At 36.7% G+C, this 26,887-nt stretch overlaps 1 protein-coding gene and 1 long non-coding RNA gene across 3 annotated transcripts in view; both read left to right on the top strand.

The window, feature by feature from the left end:
* The window catches only part of EIF3H (eukaryotic translation initiation factor 3 subunit H), a 112,563-nt gene that overhangs the window by 38,785 nt on the left and 46,891 nt on the right, over positions 1–26,887 (top strand).
* LOC108536141 (uncharacterized) overlaps positions 23,115–26,887 on the top strand; it is a 32,785-nt gene continuing 29,012 nt past the window's right edge. Inside the window, exons 1-2 of one of the 2 annotated variants that reach the window (XR_001887431.1) lie at positions 23,115–25,352; positions 25,856–26,006. This is a non-coding gene — a long non-coding RNA (uncharacterized LOC108536141). Of the gene's footprint in view, positions 26,007–26,887 lie in introns of both variants that reach the window. The other variant, XR_001887428.1, reaches the window with a different exon arrangement.

Below are 26,887 nucleotides of genomic sequence, written 5' to 3'. Positions count from 1 at the left end.
ATTTAGGCAGAGGTTCCCAAGCCTCAATTCTTGAATTCTGGGCACCTGCAGGCTCAACACCACATGGAAGCTGCCAAGACTTGGGGCTTGCACCCTCTGAAGCCACAGCCCGAGCTGTATCTTGGCTCCTTTTAGCCATGGTTAGAGTGGCTAGGATGCGGGCCACCAAGGCCCTAGGCTACACACAGCAGGAGGGCCCACAAAACCTTTTTTTCCTTCTAGGCCCCTAGGCCTGTGATGGGAGCTGCTGTGAAGGTCTCCGACATGCCTTGGAGACATTTTCCCCACTGTCTTGGAGATTCGCATTTGGCTTCTCATTACGCATATTTCTGCTTGAATTTCTCCTTGGAAAGTGGGCTTTTCTTTTCTATCACATTGTTAGGCTGCAAATTTTCTGAACTTTTATTCTGTTTCCCTTTTAAAACTGAATGATTTTAACAGCACCCAAGTCACCTCTTCAATGCTGTGCTGCTTAGAAATTTTTTCCACCAGATACCCTAAATCGTCTCTCTCAAGTTCAGAGTTCCACAAATCATTTAGCAGTCTCTTTGCTAAAACATAGCGAGAATCATTTTTATTGCAGTTCCCAGCAAGTTCCTCATCTCCATCTGAGATCACCTCAGCTTAGATTTCGTTATCCATGTCATTATTAGCATTTTGGTCGAAACCATTCAACAAGTCTCTGGGAAGTTCCAAACTTTCCTACAGTTTTTCTGTCTTCTGAGCCCTTTCAACTGTTTCAGCCTTTGCCTGCTATCTGGTTCCAACGTTGCTTCCACATTTTTGGATATTTACAGTGGCACCCAACTCTTGGTACCAATTTACTGTATTAGTCCGTTTTCATGCCACTGGTAAAGACATACCCGAGACCTGGCAATTTATAAAGAAAAAGAAATTTAACGGACTCACAGTTCTACTTGGACGGGGAGGCCTCACAATCATGGCAGAAGGCAAGAGGCATGTCTTAAATGGTGGCAGGCAAGAGAGAAAATGAGCATGAACAAGTACATTAAACATTTAAATGAAAACATTTAATATTTGTCAGTGTAAAATTTAAATTTAAGAACATTACAACAAGTCAAGTTTTAAAATTTCAATTAAAAAATATTTTAAATTTAAATCAAACAGTTGTAAATGTTAAAAAATATTTTAGCCCTGAGACAGAGACTTATGTTTATCATTAAATAATAAAAAATAGGCATTGTATTCTGTGTACTGTATGTAAATTGCCTATGATTAGTTGTTAATCTGCACAGTTGAAGGTCTTTTCAGTCCCATTTTCCGAAATTAGGATACTGATGTTTAGTGACATAAGTAACTTATCAGAAATCTTAACTAGGATTTGGTAATATAGGGATTATAACCAGTAGCTGGCTGAGTTCCAAATACCACGGTTTTTCTACTATAATATGTTGCTCTTAGACTCTTAGTGAAGTGTATGCCAGAAGTTAAAGGGTGTTGAGTGTAGGTCATTATTCCGTATGTGAAATCCACTTTTGTGTAAAACAAGTAAATAAGTTTTCTTGGTCTACCTTTAGAAATTAATGGGAATTGTCATTTTCTTATACATGTGAAAATCTAAGATAATAGTATTCTTTAGTTTTCATAACCTCATGTGATAGATTTAAATTTTAGCTTCTTTCACCTAACCCATATATTCTTTTGAAAAAATATTTGCATTGATCTCTCCATTTTATTTTCGTGAGAATTTTAAAATATTCATAAATTTTCTGACAACTATTTACTCCTCAACCCTTTAGAATGACTGTGTACTTGGTGATGGTAACATTCCCTCTTTTTTATATGTGTGCTGTCCTGTGTCTGGCCTTTTTTCTGGGTGACTGTGCTTTCCATTCAAACATTTTGAGGGTGGACTTTCCCATATTACATTCTCTCCATTTAAGTTTCCCTACTTCTATCCTTTCCTCTTTTTCTTTTTCATCTCAGATTATTCATTCCCTATAAAAATTTAGTTGTTCTGTCTTCCAGAGCCTTGCCATAGTTTCTCTAAGAAGTTGGTGAGATGACAGGCTTGATGGTGATAGCCACAGTTTCCATTGTAACTATAATTCTGAAAAATGCAAAGTTAGGAACTCTTTTATTCAGAATTAAAAGGCCCATAATTATGCAGTTGATATTTCACCCAACTCTGAGTTGAGAGATTACAAACTTGCCAAGTGCTGTTTCTCAATCCATTGTCCTCACAAAAGCAGTGAATTCTGATATGATCCAATGGTCAGTTATTAAACTAAGGCTCATTTCCTCCTGGCCTTGAATGTACTGTTCACATATTTCTAGATATACAGATATTGGACATAATTATTTCTGTCTTCGTTTTCTTTCCCACCATAGTAATTTTTCTTTATTCTTTTGTGTTTTTATCACAATTAGCATTTTCAATACAATGTAACTCCTAACATTTTTTTTTCTTTTTTGGGGGAAGCAGGTTTTATTATTAATTTTAATATATGTATTTTTATTTCAATAGGTTTATGGGGAATGGGTGGTGTTTGGTTACATGAATAAGTTCTTTTTCTGAGATTTTGGTGCACCTGTCACCTGAGCAGTGTACACTGTATGCAGTGTGTAGTCTTTCAACCCTTACCACCCCCCAACCCTTTCCCCCAATTCCTCAAAGCCTGTTGTATCCTTCTTATGCCTTTGCATCCTCATAGCTTCGCTCCAACTTATGAATGAGAACATATGATAGTCGGTTTTCCATTCCCGAGTTACTTCACTTAGAATAATCGTTTCTAATTCCATCAAGGTTGCTGCAAATGCCATTATTTTGTTACTTTTTATGCCTGAATAGCATTCCATAATATATGTATGCATCACATTTTCTTTATCCACTAATTGATTGATGAGCATTTGTGCTGGTTCCATATTTTTGCAATTGCAAATTGTTCTGCTATAAACATACGTGTACAACTATCTTTTTCGCATAATGACTTCTTTTCTTCTTGGTAGATACCCAGGAGTGGAATTGCTGGATCAGATGGTAGATCTACTTTTAGTTCTTTAAGGAATTGCCACACACTGTTTTCCATAGTGGTTGTACTAGGTTACATTCCCACCAAAAGTGTTTTCTTTTCACCCCATCCACACCAACATCTATAATTTTGTTTTTTTGTTTTTTGTTTTTTTTTGATTGTGGACATTCTAGCTAGGATTAAGGTGGTATTTGCACTGTGGTTTTGATTTGCATTTCCCTGATCATTAGTGATGTTGAGCATTTTTTCATATGTTTGTTGACCATTTGTATATCTTCTTTCATGTCCTTAGCCCACTTTTTGATGCAGTTATTTTTTTCCTTCTGACTTGTTTGAGTTCATTGTAGATTCTGGATATTAGTCCTTTGTTGGTTATATAGATTGTGAAGATTTTTCCTACTCTGTGGGTTGTCTGTTTACTCTGCTGATTATTTCTTTTGCTGTGCAGAAGCTTTTTAGTTTAATTAAGTCCCATCTATTTATCTTTGTTTTGTTGCGTTTGCTTTTGGGTTCTTGGTTATGAAGTCTGCCTAAGCCAGTGTACTGAAGGGGTTCTCCAATGTTAGCCTCTAGAAGTTTTATGGTTTCAGGTTTTAGATTTAAGTCTTTGATCCATCTTGAGCTGATTTTTGTATAAGGTGAGAGATGAAGATCCAGTTTCATTCTTCTACATGTGGATTGCCCATTATCTCAGCATCATTTGTTGAATAGGGTGTCATTTCCCCACTTTATGTTTTTGTTTGCTTTGTCAAAGTCAGTTAACTGTAAGTATTTGGCATTATTTCTGGATTCTCTATTCTGTTCCATTGGACTATATACATGTTTTTATACCACTGCCATACTGTTTGGTGACTATGGCCTTACAGTAGTTTGAAGTTGGGTAATGTAATTCCTCCAGATTTGTTTTTTTTTTTGCTTAGTCTTCTTTTGGCTCTGCAGGCTCTTTTTTGGTTCCATATGAATTTTAGGATTGTTTTTTCTAGTTCTGTGAATAATGAGGTGGTATTTTGAGAGGGGATTGCATTGAATTTGTAAATTGTTTTTGGCAGTATGGTCATTTTCACAACATTGATTCTACCCATCCATGAGCATGGATGTGTTTCCATTTGTTTGTGTCATCTATGATTTCTTTGAGCAGTGTTTTGTGGTTTTCCTGGTAGAGGTTTTTCACCTCCGTGCTAACCCATATACTCTATATTAATGGGCGTTAAAATGTAGTCACCAGTAGATTTTGTTAAACTTAGATAAAACTACAATTTTCTATTATATGGAATAGTCCTGTATGTTGATTTTAAAATCATGGTAAAGACCCATTGCATTTCTTACTGCTTTTCTATTGTTTTGTGCTCTCTAAAACTAGCATTTATTCAGAGAAAGATCTTTTTTTGTGCCATCCACCTCAGGGAGGTAATATACCAAATATTTCAAAATTTTAATGAGTATATATTTCAAGTGTTTTGTTTGTTTTGGTGTCTCATGTAAAGAGGATATTTTTAATCTGTTGTCCAAAAGTGAAATATTAATACATGGTTTAAATCAGAGATTGACAAACAATGATCTGATTTGTAAATAAAGTTTCGTAGGGACACTGCGATGCTCATTCACATATTTTTTTGTGGCTTCGTTCCCGATACAGTGGCACAGTTGAGTAGTTGTGACTGAGACCATATGGGTCCTAAGCCTGACATATTTACTGTCTGATCCTTAAAGAAATTTTGACCACCTGTGATCTATATAACTTCATGTCTTATTGTTCTCTCTCTCCTGTAAAGTTAAAGAATAAGGCAGTAAATCCTCTCTTTCATCATAAATTGATAATTTTTTGTGCGATATTTGTTCTTGATGTTACCTTTAATCTTGGCTGAGCTCAGAATGTATTTTGCACACTGAAACGAAAATACTGATACTATAGGATGCTTGTTTCACTGGCACACCTAGAAAGTATCAGAATAGGTAGTTTTTGCTTTAGTTTTAGTGCCTTTTCATTGAAAAGAAAACACATATGAAGTTGTAATTCGTGGTTGCTGACCTGTGACTGGGCATTGTGGGAAGATAATGGTATGAGGCCAGAAAACCTGGGTGGAAATCTAAAGCTTTATACTTTGGAGCTGTGCAACATAGAATAACTTCTGAACCAATTTTTTCTGACTCTGGTATCTTTTATTTAGCACATAGTAATTGCTCACTTGAGTACTAGAAACAATGAGAATGATAATTTCCTTATGAGAATAATGTTTTGTATTGTGCTGTGTTAGATTATGTTACTGGATGATTCAAAACCTAGAACACTTTTGTTACAAGTTTTCTATTTGTTTCTGTTAATTCACAATTTGTTTTTGTACATGTGGTAACTCTCCTTTGAGTGGATTCAGTCTTCATAAACTTTTGTATTACAGAATTTACCTTCTAGTTGAAAGTGAGATAATTTGATCATATTAGAGAATATATGCTTTTCAAAACAAAACAAAAAAAAAGAGTAGAAAAACTCATACTAAAATTCCCATTAGGGGGCACTATTATCAAGCTTAGCAGAACTGAAGACTAATTTGTTTTCTCAGACATGCAACCCAAGGCTTGCTAAAAGGGAAAAATATTTTCATCTGATAAGATTCAGATACTGTTTTATACAACTGAATTCTCTAAATATGTTATAAAGTGCACTGAATTAAACACAGATTCAATAACTCACTGCCTTGCTTTTCAGCACACTAAATTGATTTAATATTTCAGGTGCTATAAGAAGCTTGCTTTATTTTGCATCAGAGCCAAATCCATAATTTTCATATTTGAAGTGGCCAATTTTGCTTATTACACACAAAGGATGATCCTTAGCCTTCAAAGTAGGTTGATTTCAAAACGAAGCATGAAGAGTGCATTGTATTCCTAAAATTCAGTTAGGGGAATAAAATAATGTCTTTTTACTCAGACAGTATTCATGTGTGCACCATGTGTAATTATTAAAGTGATAATACGCATTGTAGTGATAAATACAACACATAGCTTTTATCTGTTTTTGTTCATTTTCAGTAGGAGAAAATTGTTACTTGAAAATTATTTGCTCTTGTATTAATCAAGTTTGGTGTTGCAGTAAGAAATACTGGCATCAGCTGTTTACATATTTTGTTTATGTTTTCAAAAGAAAAGCAGAGTTGTAGAATCAGTCCTTTCAGAGGCTAAAATATGAATTGACAAAAATGTAATTAAAATATTGATGTATTCAGAGTAATTTTTCCTAGCATAGGGTTATTTTTGTGTGACCGACTTTGGAGAGAATAAATTTGTATGGTGATGTTATTTGCAGTGCTCTCTGTGCAAATTAGTCATATTTTACATTGGAGAAAATCTCTGCTTAGTTACTTGCTTCCTCAAATCTCACCTTCCTTCTCTTCTTAGTTTTCCTGCAGCCCACACCCAGGGTAAAACTGCTGGAAACCTAGTCTGTAGTTACTACTTCGCCTTTGTATTGCTTTTAAGCTCAGGGAAGAGTTGAATTTGGACAGAGAAAGCATTTGATATTTTTTTAGACAGATGGGGACTTTTTCTGAATAGGCATGTGTTTACTTATTATTTTGTGTTACCCCCTATCTGTATGAATAGTCAGTGATCATTGTGGTCTGTTTGACACATTCCTTTTTTGAGAACTTCTGTTTCTTTTGTTACATTTTTTTTTAAATGATATATTTTTGGTAGAAATGTTAGAAACGATATGTAGACAATTTTGGGGTATGTTTTGAAATTTACTGGAGAAATAGCATGTTTACCTAGTGACCTCATATCATTGTGGTCAGGTGTGGAGGTATGATAAAATGTTTCAGATATCCAGAAAAAAAATTAGTCCACCCTAATTCACTTCAGCATGTAGCCAGAAAATTACTTGAGTGGGAAGTAAAAAAGATACAAAGACACCAAATCTGGTTACTGCCTCAAAAGATTTTAAATGGAAGAGACAAGTGCGTACATAAAAAAATTGTAAAACAGAATTGATGTAAGTCTAGACTACAAAAGGAAAAAATGATGGGAACACCCAGCTATCAACCACTAATTCCTTTTGGGGGATGACTTCACAGGAGAGGTGAAGTTTGATTCTATAGATAGATGTCAGTTGCAATTTTAAGTAACTGTTAAACAAGAAAGTTGTGTCTTTTGAATGTGTTGAGATTATTTGTATATCTGGGTCCTCATAAGTGGCACACACATCTCTAGAAATCAAGAACAAACTGATATGTATATATTTTTAATTTGACATCTTTATTGTTCAGATCCCTTGAAAATACTTTTCAGATATTGCTGTTGCTTTAGTATTCAGGTAGAGAAGTTGTTTTTCACGTTTGTTTTTATACATGAAAGTTCTCCTAATAATGATGTTAGTACCATGTTTATAGAACCTTGGGGCCCATATTGCAGTTCTATTTAAAATATTTAGTAAAATACTTGATAGATACTTGATTTTAGAAGCATTATGTAAGCAGGTAACTAGAGAGAATCTGTACACTGAATTATGTAATTCCTCTTGGTACTCATCTTTTTGTTGCTCACGTAGTATTTTGAAAATGTTAAACTGTTCACATTTAGTGATTTACTGCTAAATAATCAGGGCAGTGAACTTTAGATTACTGCTCACTTACATTTTTTTGAATCACTCAGAAAAGCCTGATTTGTGAGGTGAAATTTTAACTTAAAAACCTAAATTTACTTTATGTGTTTGGCTTTTGGTTTATTAAGGTGATTAGAATATACGAGAAGCAAAATCCGAATAGGAAACATCAGTTCCTGTATTTTCATGGCTTTTTGGTTCTTTCAGTTTGAGTGTCTCAAGATTTTAAATACAATAGTAGGAACAAAGTCTAGCTTCATTTTGAAAGCTTGAAAATATTTTGCATTTACTTCATGTTTTACAATTTAGTTCTTTTCTTTTCTTTTTTAAAATAAGTTGAGAAACTCTTGTGCGTGGAAGGATATACTTTTGAAAATGTGGTCAAGGTAAAAGATTTTTCTGCTTAAAGAAATTAAAGCGCTTTACACTCTACTCTCCCTTAGTCCCCAAAGCGTAAGTGCTATGGTTTGGAAAGAAGCCAAGTAAAACCTGTTCAAATTTTGTGCAGACTTAAAGTAATACTGTAAGATTTGAAAATTACAGGTGGATACAGTACTTAAATAGTATTTAAAATTCCTAAGTTTCCCAAGTCTAAAAATGTAATCCTTAAATTACTGTTCCCAGTGGTTTAAATTTTAATTAAATAAAAACTGTCTTACTTTTGTCCCACAACAACTTTAGGTAAAGATATTTGAATTTATTACTAAACTTTAAGGTAATAACCATTAAAACGAACTGCTTTAGTACTAATTAAAATGTCAAAAAGTCACAATTACAGTGTGTGACCAAAGATCCCTGCTATTTCTCTTTTTCAAGTTCAGGGTTGCTTCCTATCTTGCCCAGGAGAAATGGTATTTTCATTCCCCCAGTTAAATATATTACCTAATGTATGTTTTACAGAGCAATAATTAATTATAATTACATTTGATGTTTTGGTGCTAATACTGAGTTTTCCAAATTGCCCTTTATCCTAATAGAGTGCTATCTTAGTTATGCCAGTAAAGTGTTCTCTTTGCTTTATATTCATCTCTCTCCAGGTGAAATTTTCATAGTTTGTGGAGCTTTTATCTGTTCTGAGATTGTTCTTTTATCTGTTTGAGATTATTCTTCGTGGCTTACCTATTAGCAGTTTCAGAATTGTGTTTTCATACCATTAACGCTTCTCCACCACGAGTATTATTTAATGCTTTTTTCTACCAGTAATTTTTACTCAGTACATTTTAGATGCTTTCTGATATAGTTGAAAACAAAGGCAGTATTTATTTTGACTTTAAGTAATAATGTTATGGTATAGGTTTATAATGACACCCGACATCTCCCTCTTTCCTTACCCCATGTACATATTTACCGTTTTTTTTTTTTTTTTTTTTTTTTGCCCTCTAACATCTAACCTACAGACATCATCGTTTGATATACAGACAGCCCTTCTTTCCTATGTGACGGATGAGAGGGCCATACAATTCTTCCAGTGGTCTTTGCAGAAATGTATTCATCTTTTTTCTGGTTTATAGAATTGAATGGGCAACTACCTTGTGGAGACATACTTTGGTGGTAGGCTACTAACCTCACAAACCAGCAACTATGGTAGAAGGAGTTTGGCAGCAGAGCCCTTGATGGGGCTCCCTAGACTTGTGGCTTGCTGTTACCCTCAGCAGACAGCAGTGACAGCAGCAGCAGCAGCAGCAGCGGCGGCGGCGGCAGCAGCAGCAGCAGCAGCAGCAGCAACAGTCCTATGAAATCCAGTTGCTCTCAAGTCACTGTAGATTCCAGGCTCATCTGCTCTCACTTCAGTGTCTCCTTTTTGCTTTGCTTTGTTTCTTCTTCTGTTGTTTATTCATCACACCAATATTTGAGTGGAAACTGTGTGCTGGGCACTTTGGCCTTTGCTAACCTACATTTCTGCTACAGATATTTTTTGAAATGTTTGTTATTTATAGAACTTAGCGGTTTTAAGCAGTGTATTTGACTTGAACATGAGAAGCATGAGGAGACTTGTTTTAGTGCATTATGTTAGTGAATCAGATTATTGAAAGGTGAATATTATGTTAATATGCAGGTGAACGTGTCTGGAACATATTTTTGTTTAGCTGGAGAATGTCTTGGGGTTATAAACACATATTTACGAAACTGTGTGTCTCCAAGTTTGTAATTCAAAGTGATTCTGAATGTATGTGTTTCATACGATACTTTTGTTCTTGAAAGTTTATAAGTTGATCATCTTTTTTTCTTTGTCATATTAGAAGTATTTTATTTTCATTTTTGATTCATTGTCATTTGGTAGCAACTCCCAATACTTTAAATGTACTCAGTTTTTTAAAAAGTCTGTTACCAGGATTGTTGGTAATGTGGATTGTTTCTTCTTAATATTTTAATTTCTCTTCTTCCTCCAACTACTAGCCTCACCAACCCCGTGAAAAAAGATAACACATTAAAAAGATTCAGTACTAGAAGAGGATGAGGGGTTGTATAAAGGATAATAAAATACCTTGATGGGTATGAGCTATTTTCTCTGTGGATAAAATGGGAAATGCGGTGGTATAGACATTATATGCAGTGTTAAGCTGTATATGGTTTGCCTCCCTGCCCCTTTCGGAGATATTTGATGTGACCAACAGTGAGACTCTGATGTTTTTCATAATCCAGATTTACATTTCTGTCTAAATTGTCTCCTCATCTTCTGGGCAACCTGAAAAGATGCTAGTATCCAATTATGGAAGTAATGTGTATACACGTATACCATTACAGTTCTTAGTTGAGAAAATTTCTAAAATAGAATATATTTCTAAAATGTATGTATAGCAAATATTATATATTTCTTATATATGGGAAACTTTCTGCTAGGCATAACAGGAAATCTAGACTGACTTCTGGCTACTGATAAAGTTCTGGCTTTACTGCTAATTGGAATCTTGAATCTCTACAGCTTTACTTTTCATATTTACAAAGAGAATCACAGGAGGAACTTTTGTAATTATTTTAGCAGATGGGAGACTGAGTCCCAGAGATGCCCAAGTTTAAAATTAATGGCAAATGCAGAACCAGAAACCCCAGTATGCCCATCTAATATATAATCCATCACAATTTAGGGAGGTGGCAGTAATTCCAGTATGTTTTCAGAAGCACAGTGAGTGATGCAGTTGCCTGCAGTTGTGACTTGTAGACATATTGTATTTACTTAAAAGCCTACTTCTTGGCATTATCATTTACTATCAACACAAATGAAATCAAATGAGTATTAAATTTAACACCAGATTTTTAGAAAGTTAAGTTTGTGGGTGTACACTAGGTATTATATTAAGTAAAAATGAAGGTCAACAGAAAATTAGCGGTGGTTGAATATATACAGACACTAAACCCATTTCACTGCTGAAAGTCAGCACAGCCTCTACTATTTTGCTACATGGAATGGAGAAACTAACTGAAAGTACAGATCAAGCTGGGTAGGGTAGGGGAAGAAAAATATGTTCTTATTAAATATCACTGAATGCAATTACAAATAATAGTTTGAATAGATGGTTTAATTTGACTTAGGAAATCAGTGCCTGACTGATGACACAGGAAGACTTTCTAGAATACATTGCTTTGCAGATGACTTAAACAGACAATACTGATAAAGCCTGTCATGTGAATTTCCTTCTTTACTGAGTACACAGTATGGTTAAGTAGTATGTTGTGCAATGCTTCCAATCTGCTGTGGCTGCCATCTGGGCAAGCAGAATGAAAGAGAAGAGAGCATGGAAAGGAAATGGATCAGTTAGCTGTAAGGAATCTGTGTGAACGCTGGGTGCCACTCATGAAACACTGAGCAGTTAGTGACTCCTTTGTAACCAGTCCAGCTAGCTCTTTATAAGAAATGGAGGTGTGTACCATGAACAACTCTCACAATTCATCTTTTCAATGTCCTGGTACCTGTGGCTGAGACAGACCAGTAAATCCAGTGACAGTAATCATGATCACACTGCCCTTTTCTTATTTATCTCTTTGTAGTTTTTGATTTAGTTTTTTGCTGCTTCAGTGTTTGGTACAAGTGTTGGGGTAGATTTAATAATCCTGGGGCCTGGCGCAGTGGCTCAAACCTGTAATCCCAGCACTTTGGGAGGCCGAGACGGGCGGATCACGAGGTCAGGAGATCGAGACCATCCTGGCTAATACTGTGAAACCCTGTCTCTACTTAAAATACAAAAAACTAGCCGGGCGACGAGGCGGGCGCCTGTAGTCCCAGCTACTCAGGAGGCTGAGGCAGGAGAATGGCGTAAACCCGGGAGGCGGAGCTTGCAGTGAGCTGAGATCTGGCCACTGCACTCCAGCCTGGGTGGCAGAGCAAGACTCCGTCTCAAAAATAAATAAATAAATAAATAAAATAAAATAATAATAATCCTAGCATTTTACTTTGCCTAAATGGAGCCTTTTGGAAACAAATTACGTGTAAAAACAAGTTCCTAAGAAACATTTAATTGTTTAAAGGCAGTAAGAGCTGTAGCTTCAAAATCTTACAAGTTGTAACCAATAAGGATCTACATGAATGATGGAGAAGTTGTGTATGGATAAGAGGATGGGCTAGCAGAATCTAACCTGTATACTTTTGTCAGTGGATACATCTCTTACTTGAATTTTAACAATTTGTAGAATAGTTATTTTTGCATACGTGCATATGGTTACCTTTTTGATAAAACATGTGATCCCTTACAAAATTGTGTTAACCATGAGTCATCTATTACCTCCATAGAAATTAACATACCCTTATATAGACAGCTAATAATACAAAGCCACCGTGGTTTCTGTGGTTTTACTAACCGTGGTTCCATTTCTAAAACATTTAAAATAAGACCTGCTCCTTTTTAAAAATTTTTTTGGACAGAGGGTTGTTTTATCAGAAAGTGCAATAATTTAAGCAGATCCATAACTGGGAGGAATTAATAACAAAGTTTTTGTTGACACCAGGAAGTAGGTTAAATAGTGCAATTGTGGTAATGAGTACCATATATGATAAGCCTGAGCCAGCTGGGTTATATTAGGCTGCTTGATACTTTGATCACAGTATTTATTTCAAGGCTTGTCTATTTAAATTGCTAAGGTTTCTTGTCATCTTTGCGATTTAGACCATAATTTCTTTTATTGCAAATTTTTTTTTTTTTTTTTTTTTTAAAGAAAAGCTCTGGCTTAACCAAAATTCTAAGGAGGTACAAGTTCAACATCTAGGCAAACCTTAGAACTAGAAAACCTGTTCAACATAGAAAAATGGAATGCTTGAAAGTACAGCAGTTGAATATTAGGTTCATCTGACCTTGCTTTTCTTTAGTTTTTTGCTTGGATCATAATTATCATATGGTAGGGAGTACCATAGGGATGTTTGGTATAATTCAATTAGTTACTGTTTGATATAAATATGTGCATTTAAATATATATTTCATATTTTAAGAATAAAGTACTGCTCTCGGTTTCCCTTCAACTGGTATTAAGTGGTTTTGATGAACGTCTTTGAGAATTAGGAAAGATTTTTAGCTACTTTACCCATAGTGAATGAATTATACTAATCACAGAATTTAATTTGCTTGGTAAATTATCTCACTTGGCCTTTGAACTTGAAATCTTTAAATTTTAATTAGCCTAATATAATTGAATGAAATTTATAGTCATCAATATCAACACTTTTACTAATTTTCTTTACTATAGAAATAGTCTTTTACAGGTATTTATTGGTATCTTTGTGACGTATTTAAGTGACTGTTTTGTCTTGGAAAAATATTCATTTTGACTAGTAAATGGAAGACTATGAAGGTTTATAATTTTAAGATACTGTTGTCCTTAGCATAGTAATAATAATAATACTAATGAGGTGACATCTTGAAAATTTACAAATAAGTTGCTTTGTACTTTTATTCACGTGCCCATTATTTTTTGCTGTTTTGATTTTTGAGTACTCTGTTACATTGTTGTGATTTGGCTTGAAGCTTCCAAATCCCAGTGTAACTTAGACACCTAAGAATGTAGTGGTCTTTTGGAAGTGACCATCAACAGCCTTTTGCTTCTCCTGATAAAACAAAGGGGAAGAGTATTTTAAAAGGAAAAGATTTGAATAATGCAAATACTGCTTACCAAGAGTTTGTAATATTTTTTTTTTTTTGAGAATGGGACTGTACTCAAAGTTTTAGAAATTCGTGACAGATTGAATCAGGAAACATGAACTTATATGAGACAAAGGTATAGAATTAGAAACAAGCATGTATTATAAGCATAGAAAAATGAGATTAGTTAGCTGAGAGACTTAGTTCGGGAAATGGTCTGAAGTAGTAGGATCAGATTATGGAAAACTTTGAACTGTCGAAAATGAAGCTTAGATTTGAAGTAGTTGTAAATCATTCTGGGTTTTCTGGCAGAGGCGTGTTGATATAAAACCAATATTTTGTGACTGAAGGTGGGAAAAACATAAGGAGGGCTTGACTGAAATATGAACAGTAGCAATGAGAACGAAAAGATGAACACTAGAGAGAGGTGGAAGAAGTGACAAAAGATTGAGTAGACGAGTACACTCATGTTTTGGGGGCTTGACTGAATAATAATACCAAATAACTTTAATATCTCACAGAAGAGATATTTGACTGAATATTATAAATAACTTTAATACCTCACACATAGAGAATTAAATTCCTGTTTGCCTTCCCTTCTATCTTGAATACTTTGTGAAAAGCACCTGTTCTGTGATGATAGTATGTATTACAGAGCAGATGAATTTAGTAAATGTAAGCTGCTGATAACCAGCAGGGGAATTCCTGTACTTGTAACAATATCAGCTTCACTAAAATATGAAATATTTAAGGTTTTTCAATTCAGAAATTATTGATATCTTTTGGATCATTTAAAAGTACATTCATTATGTGGAGTAGTGAGTCAGTGTAATACGTATGCGGACTGATATTTTTTAGGCTTGTTTTCTGGAGAGAGGATTATTAATTTTTACTATCAAGCTGCGAAAGAGAACTAAGATTACTAAAAGAGAAATAAGATACTTTTTCAACACAATATTCCCTTTATAGGATGGGATTCCATGGATAATTCTGCCTTATCTCTGGAATAACATGATGAAAACGTAGAGGAGAGAGACATTAGTTAACCCAATAAAATACAAGTGCTCCTCAATTTATGATGGGGTCACGTCCTGATAAACCCAGCATTTAATACACCTAACCTACCAAACGTCATAGCCTACCCTATCCCACTTTAAATGTATTCAGAACACTTACATTAGCCTACAGTTGTGCAAAACCATCTGACACAGGACTTGTTTTATAATAAAGTGTTGGCTGGGTGTGGTGGCTCATGCCTGTATTCCCAGCACTTCGGGAGGCTGAGGCGGGCAGATAACATGAGGCCAGGAGTTCAAGACCAGTCTGACCAACATAACAAAACCCCTGGTGAAACTCCGTCTATTAAAAATACAAAAATTAGCCAGGTGTGGTGGCATTCACCTGTAGTCTCAGCTACTCGTGAGGCTGAGGCACAAGAATCACTTGAAACCGGAAAGTAGAGGTTGCAGTGAGCTGAGATCGTGCCACTGCGCTCCAGTCTGGGTGACAGAGTGAGACCCAGTCTCTAAATAAATAAATTAATAAATAGTTAAATATCTCATGTAATTTATTCAATGCTGTATTGAAACATGAAACACAGAGTGGTTATATGGAGTGTTTAGGGAGTCCCTGGAATGGGGATATGCTCAACTGAAAGATAAGAAACTAGCTGTGCGAAGAGACAGATGAGGAAAACCAAGTGCTAAAGGCCCTGAGGTGGGAATGAGCTTGACATTGTTCAGGAACTTTCAGAAGGTTAATCTGTCTGAGTAAATCCTGCTGAATGAAAACCAAGTGGCTGTGTTCTTCAGAGCTTATAAGAGTTCAGGTTTTATTCTGTAAACTGTAAGACACTACTAAAAAGCTTTAAGCTATCTGTAGTAATCTAGTTGAATTGATGACTGTCATCAACTGTCATCAGTGTCTTTATAATTCTGTGACTTAATCTAGGACTTTTCACTTGACATTTGAAATATTTATGGAAACTCAGCTTGGTGATTGGATTTATTGGAGGTAGTGTTTACTCCAAGAAAGTTTATCCATGGCTACTAGATAACCTTTGTAAACAAGTGTGTCTGGAGTCTTTTTTTTTTTTTTTAATAAACTTTGTTTTGGAATAATTTTAGATCTCACTGAAACGTTGCAAAGATAGTACAGAGAATTCCCCTATATCCTTCAACCAGTTTTCCCTTAGTATTCCCATCTTATATTACTGAGATACATTAGTTTAAGAAACCAACATTGACATCTTACTGCTAACTTTATCTGGATTTCACCAGTTTTTCCAGTAATGTGCTTTTCTTTTCCAGGATCCAGTCTAGAATACCACATTGTGCTGATTGTCATGTCTCCTTAGGCCCCTCTGGTCTGTGACTGTCTCAGTCGTTTCTTGTTTCTCACAATTTAGGCAGTTTTAAAGAGTGCTGGTTAAGTATTTTGTAAAATGTTCCTCAGTTTGGATATGCTGGATGTGTTTTCATGATTAAACTGAAGTTGCAGATTTTTGAGGAGAAACCTCAGTGCTGAAGTACCCCTTTCATTGCATTCTTGCTGGGTGGAGGGGGGGTGGTGTAACATGATACCCACATGACATCACTGGTGATGCTAACCTTGGTCACTTGGTGAAGGTAGTGTCTAATGTCTTTCTGAGTTACCTTACTATCTTGTGGATCTTTATCACCTAAGGAAGCATTAGGACATGAATCTTTAGGTTAAGAAATTAGAAATTCGGCCGGGCGTGGTGGCTCAAGCCTGTAATCCCAGCACTTTGGGAGGCCGAGACGGGCGGATCACGAGGTCAGGAGATTGAGACCATCCTGGCTAACCCAGTGAAACCCCGTTTCTACTAAAAAATACAAAAAACTAGCCGGGCGAGGTGGCGGGCACCTGTAGTCCCAGCTACTCGGGAGGCTGAGGCAGGAGAATGGCGTAAACCCGGGAGCGAGCCTCTGTCTCAAAAAAAAAGAAATTAGAAATTTATCTCTCTTGGATAAAACAGCTTGAACAACTTTTCTCCTTATACTACTGATTCTTGCTAATATTTTCATAATCTGAACAACATGGGTAAATGTGTAAATATATTCTGTGTCTTAATCTATAACTTTTCACAAATATCATATGAAAATATGTATATAGGTAGTATCTTGGTCATACTGTTGATTATCTAAATTCATATGGGTGGATTAGGATCCATCTCTGATCTAGTATGAATTAGATGTTGAAGAACATTCTTTGTAGATAATAAGCACTTCAGCATCAGGAATGTTGGATACAGCAGTTAGTGTTTCCTGTGGGCAGTGCTACAAAGTGTTATTGGCATAATTGGTTTCCACTGCAAAGTACCTTTTGTACAGAAGAACTCTCTAGACCTTTACATTTGGTATAATGTACCTTTGGCCACTATCATAGAGTACATTATCAACGTGAGAGCTACACATTGCATACAATCTACGAAATTATTTAAATAGTTGAAGAAAAAAAATGCTTGAAGTAAATTGCTTTAAAATAGCCATAAGTAGTTTGTGTTTTAGATATTTGACATGTATTAGCTTGACCTCTTTTAAACTCTTGAAGTTAAAAATAGTAGGAAAGGAAACAGTAAAATTTTAGGGCTGTTCCTTTGTTTTCCCTTTTATGCAGTTGTTCTTCAACTTTTATTTGATTATTGACACCAAGGATATCTTACTGTTTATCGATTAACCTTACTCTTCTGTATGTGGAATGAAACACCAACTGTACATGAAGGTTTTACTTTTAGTAAAATAGATATTTTTACTAGCTTTTAGGAAGAACACAGCAACAAGGAATTTTTCCCCTCTATCTTTTAAACTAGAGAAGGTTATTAAAAAGTAAAAGACTTAGAAGTGAGCAATGGCAAGGCAGTACTCTTGAATGGTATCATCATCCTCACCATTATTATAGTGGTGATGATAACATTACAGTCACAGTTGTAATTGCTAACATTTGTTGAGCACTTGTCATGTGCCAAACATTGATTGTGTTGAAGATTTGCATGCATTGAATCCAATGGTTCTTTTAAGAATTGAGTATTGTTACTGTTCCCATTTTACTAAAGGCTAGAGAAGCTAAGTACTTTGTCCAAGAACCTTTGCTACAGTGTTTGGAATCAGGATTCAAAGTCTGGATTCTTAACCACTTTATAGGACACCTTTTTGTTGATTGTTAATTGTCAGGAGGTAGAATGGAGCAGAGTATCAGAATGATAGGCAGAAATGATGTTATGTGGAACAGTTTTTATCTTCTTAGTCCTTAAGTTCTGTAAGGCAGGAGTCCCCCCAGGCCGTGGACCAGTACTGGTCTGTTAGGAACCAGGAATGCTGCCTCCTGTCAGAAAAGCTGTTGGATTAGATTCTCATAGGAGCACTAATATAGGGTCCAACCCTACTGGGCCTGTGGATTTTTCTCTGCGTGTGCGGAGACGAGAGATCCTAGAAATAAAGACACAAGACAGAGATACAAGGAAAGACAGCTGGGCCTGGGGGGACCACTACCACCTAGATGTGGAGAGTGGTAGTGGCCCCGAATGCCTGGCTGCGCTGTTATTTATTGTGTACAAGACAAGGGGGCAGGGTAAGGAGTGTAAGCCATCTCCAATGATAGGAAAAGTGACGAGAAAGAGAGAGACAGACAGAGAGAGAGAGGACAGCTTACGTCATTATTTCTTCTATGTATTTCAAAGACTTTAGTATTTTCACTAATTCTGCTACTGCTATCTAGAAGGCCTCGGAGCCCAGGTGTACAGGGTGGAACATGAAAGTGGACCAGGAGCGTGACCGCTGAAGTACAGCATCAAAGGGAGATGTCAGGCCTCTGGTGGGCGGGCCCGACTGATGTCAGGCCTTCCACAAGAGGTGGTGGAGCAGAATCTTTTCTGACTCCCCCCGGGAAAGGGAGACTCCCTTTTCCGATCTGCTAAGTAATGGTTGCTTCCCAGGCCCTGGTGCTACCGCTAGACCAAGGTCTGCTAAGTAACAGGTGTGTTACCAGGCACTGGTGTTACTGCTAGACCAGGGAGCCCTCTAGTGGCCCTGTCTGGGCATGACAGGGCTCACGCTTTTGTCTTCTGGTCACTTCTCACCGTGTCTCTTCAGCTCCTATCTCTGTATGCCCTGGTTTTTCCTAGGTTATAATTGTAGAACAGAGTTTATTATAATACTGGAATAAAGAGTAATGCTATAAACTAATGATTAGTAATATTCATATATAATCATATCTATATGTCTAATGTAACTATTCTGATTTTAAGTGTTTTCTTTATTGTACTCAAACAGCCTGTGCCTTCAGTCTCTTATCTTGGCACCTGGATGGCTTGCTGCCCACATGCTAATCTTGTTGTGAGTTGTGCATGTGAGTGATCTAGGTTGCACCTTCCTTATGAGAATCTAATGCCTGATGATCTGAGGTGGAACAGTTTCATTCCAAAATCACTGCTGCCGTCACCCCCCAACCCCCCCACCTTCCATGGAAACATCGTCCTCCAGGAAACTGATCACTGGTGCCATAAAGGTTGGGGACCACTGCCCTAAAATGATTTCTAAGGTTTTTAGTACGTTGTCCTTTGTTATTCGTACTCGATTTTGGAAATATCTGTACCGTTGTTCCCTGTGCACCCTCCCCCTCCCCAGTGAAGCAGCTTATGATGATTAAAATCAGCTTCTCATTGATACCATATTCTTCAGATTAATTCTGATGACCAGTTTATATTACATATTGCTCATCCATTGAGTCCCTACAATGCTAGACACTGTGTAAGGCAGAAACCAGTAAAGTGAATTTCAGCGGGTGTGTGAAGCTTGGTTCCTACTATCTCACTCTGTGTAGTAAGATTTAAATTGGGAAAATTAAAATAATAGGACAAACTTAACACAAGGCAGTACCTGGTTATGGCCAAATGATTGGTATAGGAAATGATGTCAGGAGAGGAATTCACTTCAGCACTAGATTGATATGATGTATGTGGGATTTGAGGCTGGATCTTGAAGACAGGTAATTCCGGCTTTTCTCTCTGACCTTATTTCTTGACACTACTTCGATTTCTTCTCCCATTTTGCCAGCCATACTGAACCATTTGTTAATTACACAAACCAAAAACTGCCTTGTTCCTGGATAGTGGATTATTCTGTTTTTTCTACCCCCTTCCTCATTCCAGCTGATCAACTCCTTCCCATATTTCAAGAGTAAGTTGAGACATTATTCCCAGATTTCACACGCATAACCCTTGATGCTGACCCTGGCTGCATGTCTCATAGATCATATGCTTATCTCATGATGATTCTTATCAGACTGTATATATTTAAATCTTTTATTTAAAAAAATTTTTAGATTTACAGAACTTGGAAAGACCTAATGGTTACACATGTAACCATGGTGTATTTGTCAAAAGTAAGAAATTAGAATTGGTATAGTACCATTAACTAAAATGCAGAATTTATTCACATTTCTTCAGTTTTACTCATGTTCTTTTCTGTTGATATAGGATGTAGTCCAGGATGCCACGTTCAATTTCATGTATCTCTTTAGTCTGTTCCAGTCTGTTTCTTTTTCTAGTTTTTCCTGGCCATGACACTTTTAAAGAGTGCTTGTCAGCTGTTTTATACATTATCTATCAATTTGGGTTTGTCTGATGTTTTCTCATGATTATGTGGAAGAATAATCCTCATGATTTGGGGAAGTAGACAAGTGAACTGGCCCTTTCATTGCATCATCTCAACATGTCTTAATGATGATGATGTTAACCTTGGTTACTTGGTTTAGGTGGTGACTGCCAGGTTTCTTCACTGAAAAGTTACTTTTTATTCCTTCCTCTACTCTATTCCTTAGAATTGAGTCACTAAGTCCAGCCCATAATTAAGAGGAGGGGAATTAAATTCTGTTGCTTGGTGGGAGGAACAACAAAGAATTTCTGGAGATACATGAAAAACACCCTAGTAATTAATATGGGGACTATCACACTAAATCATCAATTATTATTCACTTCTGCTAGACTGGATGCTCACTGAGCTCAGGGGCTGAGATATATGTATCCCCAGTATTTATTTTTAGAATAGTGGAATATAATACATGCCCAATAAAATATTTGTTGAGTGGATTAAATGGAGATTGTGAATTGCATACAAAGCTAAAGTAGCTACATTTAATCTTGTAGGTATAGAACAATATTAACTGAATGATGTGACCCCCCCCAGCCCCCCAAAAATTACTGTGTCAAATTTGTTTGAAATTAAGGAATATATTATTTCCTAAATTTAGCACACTATTTAGAAAGTAATTTTTCTTTCTGGCTTTGGAGAACTGATTAGAATAAAGTAATTTAACAATGTAAATTTAGACCAGAAGTCTTACTTTATGATTAAAGATAGCTAGTTCAATGCTTTGAGTATACCCTGTATTTAGAAGGGTGGACTGACTTGGGAAAGCATATAATTTGTAAGTAAATTAGCAGTGATAGAAAAATTCTTTCCCATTTCTCAAAAAAGGTGTTTAAAAGTATCAATTTATTATGTTTACTCTAACTTTTGCGTTACAAATGGACTACCTGAACCCCAGCCATGCTAAATTTAACTTTCATAGTAGTTGCCAGTTTTACTTATGGATGTCTTCCGGCCTCCCTGATCAAACTGTATAAATCTTTTTCTTTTCTTTATGTTGCTTAATGTACTAGAAACAGGAACAGTAAGCCATACTTGCATTTGATCTTTGCCTTTTTTTGCTAAGTAGTAGGTAAAAAGTAGAGAGGATTTTCCCTTAATAACTTGAAAACTTCAGGACAGAGATGTCCAATCTTTTGGCTTCCCTAGGCCACACTGGACGAAGAAGAATCATCTTGGGACACACATAAAATACACTAACACTGTTGATAGCTGATGAGCTTAAAAAAAAAAAAGAAAAACAAAAAAATCTTATAATTTTTTTTTTTCTTTTTTTTTTTTTAAATCTTATAGTGTTAAGAAAGTTTACAAATTTGTGTTCGACTGCATTCAAAGCTGTCCTGGGCTGCAGGTTGTACAAACTTGCTTTAGGAGACGGTTTTAATATTTTGTTTCAGCTGCTATTGCCACCATCCCAAGAAGGTTGAGTTTTCTCTACCTCCATTTTTCCCTAGACAATTAATTTAAGGAGCTCTTGCTCCAGTGCCAGACTTCTGAGTGGCCACTTGGCACTGTTAAAAATACTGTCTTCTATTTTATTGTTTCCGTTAAAAATAAAAATAAAAAACCTGTGGCCGGGCGCGGTGACTCACGCCTGTAATCCCAACACTTTGGGAGGCCGAGGCAGGCGGATCACCTGAGGTCAGGAGGTCGAGACCAGCCTGACCAACATGGAGAAACCCTGTCTCTACTAAAAAATGCAAAATTAGCCAGGTGTAATGGTGCATGCCTGTAATCCCAGCTCTCAGAAGGCTGCGGCAGGGGAGTCGCTTGAACTCAGGAGGCAGAGGTTGCAGTGAGCTGAGATCGCACTGTTGCACTCCGGCCTGGGCGACAGGAGTGAAACTCCGTCTCAAACAAACAAACAAAACAAACAAAAAAAAAACCAGCTAGTCATTTGACATTAAGACCCTCACTCTTAGAAGAGAATAATTAGAGCACCCATGCATTCATTTATATGTATATTTATGTTTATAATTTCACTTCTAGATTCTCAGAGTAAATGTCCAGATTTGCCACATGAGTGTATTGCATGATGCTGAGGTTTAGGATGTGGATGATCCTGTTACCCATGTAGCCGTCATAGTACCCAACGGTTTCTCAATATTTGTCACCCTCCCTCCCTGTCCCCTCTAATAGTTCCTAGTGTCTTCTGTTCTCATCTTTATGTCCATAAGTACCCAATTTTTAGCTCCCACTTACAAGTGAGAACATGCAGTATTTGGTTTTCTGTCCCTATGTTAATTTGCTTAGGATAATGGCATGCAGCAGTGTTCATGTAGATTACCTGTTTTAGCAAGATTTAGAGAAAGTTTGTTGAATTGAGTCAAATGTCTAAAATTCGTCTGACAAAAATTGTTGAGAAATTGAACTCTGAAATGGGTGAAGATTGAAGTGTATGTCATGATATCAGTAATTTTTTGTAATTCATATGATACAGTTGGGTAGTTTAAGAATGGTGGACCTATAACTCAGTGGATTTAGGCATGTACACTCAAGTAAATATGTGGATATATGTGTATTCAATTTTTTTTTTTTTTGACACAGGTTCTAGCTCTGTTGCCGAGGCATGATCTCAGCATGCTGCAACCTCCGCCTCCTGGGCTCAAGCCATTCTCCCACGTCAGCCTTCAGAGTAACTGGGACTGCAGGCACATGCCACTATGCCCAGCTAATTTTTGTATTTTTTTTTTTTGTAGGGATGGGGTTTTGCCATGTTGCCCAAGCTGGTCTCAAACTCCTGAACTCAAAGATCTGCCCGTCTTGGCCTCCCAAAGTGCTGGGGTTACACATGTCAGCCACTGCACTCTGCCTATATATACTGCATTTTTAACAGCTCCACCTCTATTTCTTGCTCTAATGAGCCACTGGTATTAACAGTGATTTATGTCTCAATAGAAAAAAAAATCTTAAACAATGAAAGTTGTAGTTGGCAGCATTAAGTTGGAGAAAGAGATTGGTAGTGGCAAGAAGTTTTGAAATAGAGGCTATGGCATGGGCAAGGATGCTGAGAGATGCAGGGTATATTAAAATTTATTCTTTCAGCTTCAGTTTCCTCATCTGTAAAACAGAGACAATTGATATCTACAGCATAACCTGTATTAGTTGTGATCATTTTGGTCAGGAGTTTGGCTTTTATACTATTGACAATGGGCAACCATGAAGACTTTTTGTAAGTATCATGACAATATTCAGATCTGTTTTAAGAAAAAAATAATAGTTGAATGCAAGAAGACAAGTTAGTGGTGGAGGGAATGAAGATGGGGTAGATATGAGAAATGTGGTGTCTACTGAGGAGACAGGTAATTTTCATTCATGAGTGACATCTAACTTGTCACTCATGACTTGTGGGCTAGGCTCATAAGTATCTGGAAAGTTGTACCTTATGCCCCTTTTGAATGAAATGTGTATGGTTTACTTCTTTGAGTAATCCATCTTGTGAAATTTATTTTATATCATATTGATCAGCCTGTTAAAGTCATGGTTAAAAAAAATAACTGCTCTTATAATTACTTTGCTTGTGAAATTGTAGCTACCTAGTAGCCATGATAACGGCCCTCTGATATAATGATCAAGAACTCCAATATATAACTCCAATAGTCTCTGGAGTTAAACAGACTTGGTGCATTTGAATCCAGTCTGATCCTGAGCATGATAATTCTGCCTACCCTTTAGAGTTGTTCTGAAGATTAAGAAAGAATGCATATAATGCATTAAGGCAGTGCCTGCCTTTTAGTAAGCACTTAATGTGTAGTAGATATTATTATTTTTCACAGAAGTCTTGGTACAGTTATTAGTTCATTGTGTGCCTGGAGGTATTTGAAGTATATAGGGTATGCCCCCCACTAAAGCATAATTTAACTTAATCAGTTGAGATGCTCATCAAATTTCAAGACCAATCTTTATTCAGTAGACTAATTTGCATTGCATAATTCAAAGTAATCAGGGCAAGTTGAAATTTAGAAGCTTTTAAAACAGAATAATATTTAATAGGAACAAATAAAAGTTTAGGCCCTGAGGAAAGAAACAAACCATTACTCAGTGTGAAGTGGACATGCTCAGCTAAAGGTTTCTGGTAAGGGGGGTAAACATAAATTTGTAACATAATACAGTGGGAATCTCACCTCTTTGTAGTGGCTTTAAGGAATATAGGGATAGCGCCTTGAGTACAAAGTAGGTTGTGGTCATCCCTACAATTTCAATTTAATTCAAAAGCTGACTGGTGAAAGGACTCGACTTCCCATTTGTTCCCAGTCATTAAGAAGATGCAGGTAGTAAAACAGAGGGAGGACAGCAAGCAAGTTTGTCAGCACTGATGCTGACCAGCAATTGGGTTGGTGCAAGCAGCAATAGTTCTTCAGTATCCCATATGTTTGCAAGCAGGCATGCAATTTTTTTCTTTTTACACTTAAAAAACAGCCCCTCAAAATCTATTCTTTTTTTGTTTCTTCTGATTTCATCTAGGCCCAATATTTCCTTTGGGGTGGTCTGCCAACCCCTTGGAAAAAAGGGACAAGCACACACAGGAGAGGAGGCACAAGTTTGGGAGGGAAGGGAAGCAGAGTTCGGTTGGACACTGAGAGGGTGAAATTCACCAGGGACAGCTGGGTGGTGATGGAGACCTCTCAGGAGAGAGATCCCAGCTGGAGAGGTGAGCCAGGGCTGTCCACAGGGAGACTACTATTACCTCTGTGCCCTAATTGTATTAACATGTAATATGGAGAGGGTTGGTGTCCTAGCTTTTTTTATTTGCCTACATGTTCTGCCCTAACTGTTGGTTTTGTGTTGTTTTCTTTTACAAAAGTTTTGTCACCTGTGCTTTTGACTTTTTTGTGCGTGCAGGGCTGTTCTACCTCGTATGTTTTGTAGTCAAACTTATACTTTATGATTTTGCCCTTACAAATTATTTAGATTTTATTCCTCAAGAAGACTAAGCATGATACAGGGATTAAATAAATGAGTACACAGTAGAGATTCAATATCATGCTAACAACAACAACAACAACAACAACAACAAACCCCCTGCTATTTTGTAAGTATTCTGAAGTCTTAGTCATTGAACTCTGTATTTTAGGCAGAAATAAATTATTTCAAAAACAATATGTTTAGTGCATTGGAATCTGATCCCTGATGCAGTCATGAAGTATGCTTATCTTCTTTCAAACCTCAATCATTATTCCTAATTATTAGTTGTGTTATAGAGCTAGTAAACTTTAAATAGTCTCAGGAGAGAACTATTCCCAAGTATTTTATAGGGGAACTTTGTAAGTATTCTCTTTTAACACATTTTCAATTTAGTCATGTATCGATATCTGTATATACTTATGGTTTCCTGTTTTATTCAGTGGGCTGTTACAAGTTACTGTCATTATTTAATGTTCAGTTTATCCCCAGTTTGATCAGTGGAATCCCATTCAAGGTAGCTTGTGCCCTTTTGCAATGTTTCCATCAATTATCTGAGCATTCCTCCCTCTTTGGCATAATGTAATGTTCCAGGCTCATTTTGTACCTTCCCTGTCCCATTTCTGGATTCAGTCATTTCTCAAAGGAGCCCTAGATCCTCCAAGAGAAGAATGGTATTTAGATGCCAAGAACACCCTGAGTGTGCTCATTGCTCTTGGGATATTACTACCAGAAGGCTTTTGAGCTGACTGAGCATGTATTTGAATATACAAATCACACACAGGTAAACACATTTACATCTGTATTTCTGTATTTATTTATATTGAAAACTATGAGTTTACACTGATAACTCCAACTCCAGTTCATTACAACAGAGTTTATTCTACTTTTCTCCCTTTTCATATTTGTAATTCCCTTTTCTGATAGTGAAAACACATGTTCATATTATTCTTAATACATTTACTTATTTGGTTAATTTCCTTTTTATGTAACTAATTTATTTCTGCTCCCAAGCTTTTTACTGTTCAGATGCCCTCCTCACCTTGCTCAGTCTCCGATTCCACATACCATGCCACTTGGGCTCTGAAGTCCTGTGCCAGGGCACCCATGCATGGGTTGCCCTGCCTTCCTTATCCTGCTCAGATGCTGACTCCTTGTGCTATTCCTCCTCCTACCCACAATACCTTCCTCACTTTACTGAATCTCTGAATCCCCATGACAACCACCATCTTGTGGGGATTCCTTTCTTGCATGATCTGGTCTCTGACACTCTAAAATGGACAGGCTTCCTACTCTGATACCCTACTTACTATAGACCTTTTCTTCGGAAAAAAATGTACCTGTGTTCCAAGTTATGCATAAGAATTCAGGAGCAGCGGACATGGTGGCTGTGCAATCCCAGCACTTTGGGAGGCCAAGGTGGGCGGATCCTTTGAGACCAGGAGTTCCAGGAGTTCAAGACTAGCCTGGTCAACATGGTGAAACCCCATCTCTACTAAGAAATACAAAAATTAGCCGGGCGTGGTGGTACATGCCTGTAAGCCCAGCTACTTGGGTAGCTGAGGCATGAGAATTGCTTGAACATGGTGGCGGAGATTGCAGTGAGCCTAGATTGCTCCACCACACTCCAGCCTGGGCAACAGAGTGAGACTGTCTCAAAAAAAA

This window comes from Rhinopithecus bieti, unplaced genomic scaffold (assembly GCF_001698545.2).
Source record: "Rhinopithecus bieti isolate Rb0 unplaced genomic scaffold, ASM169854v2 scaffold_788, whole genome shotgun sequence".
NCBI classification, from domain to species: Eukaryota; Metazoa; Chordata; class Mammalia; order Primates; family Cercopithecidae; genus Rhinopithecus; species Rhinopithecus bieti.
This window is presented reverse-complemented; position numbering and strand designations above follow the sequence as displayed.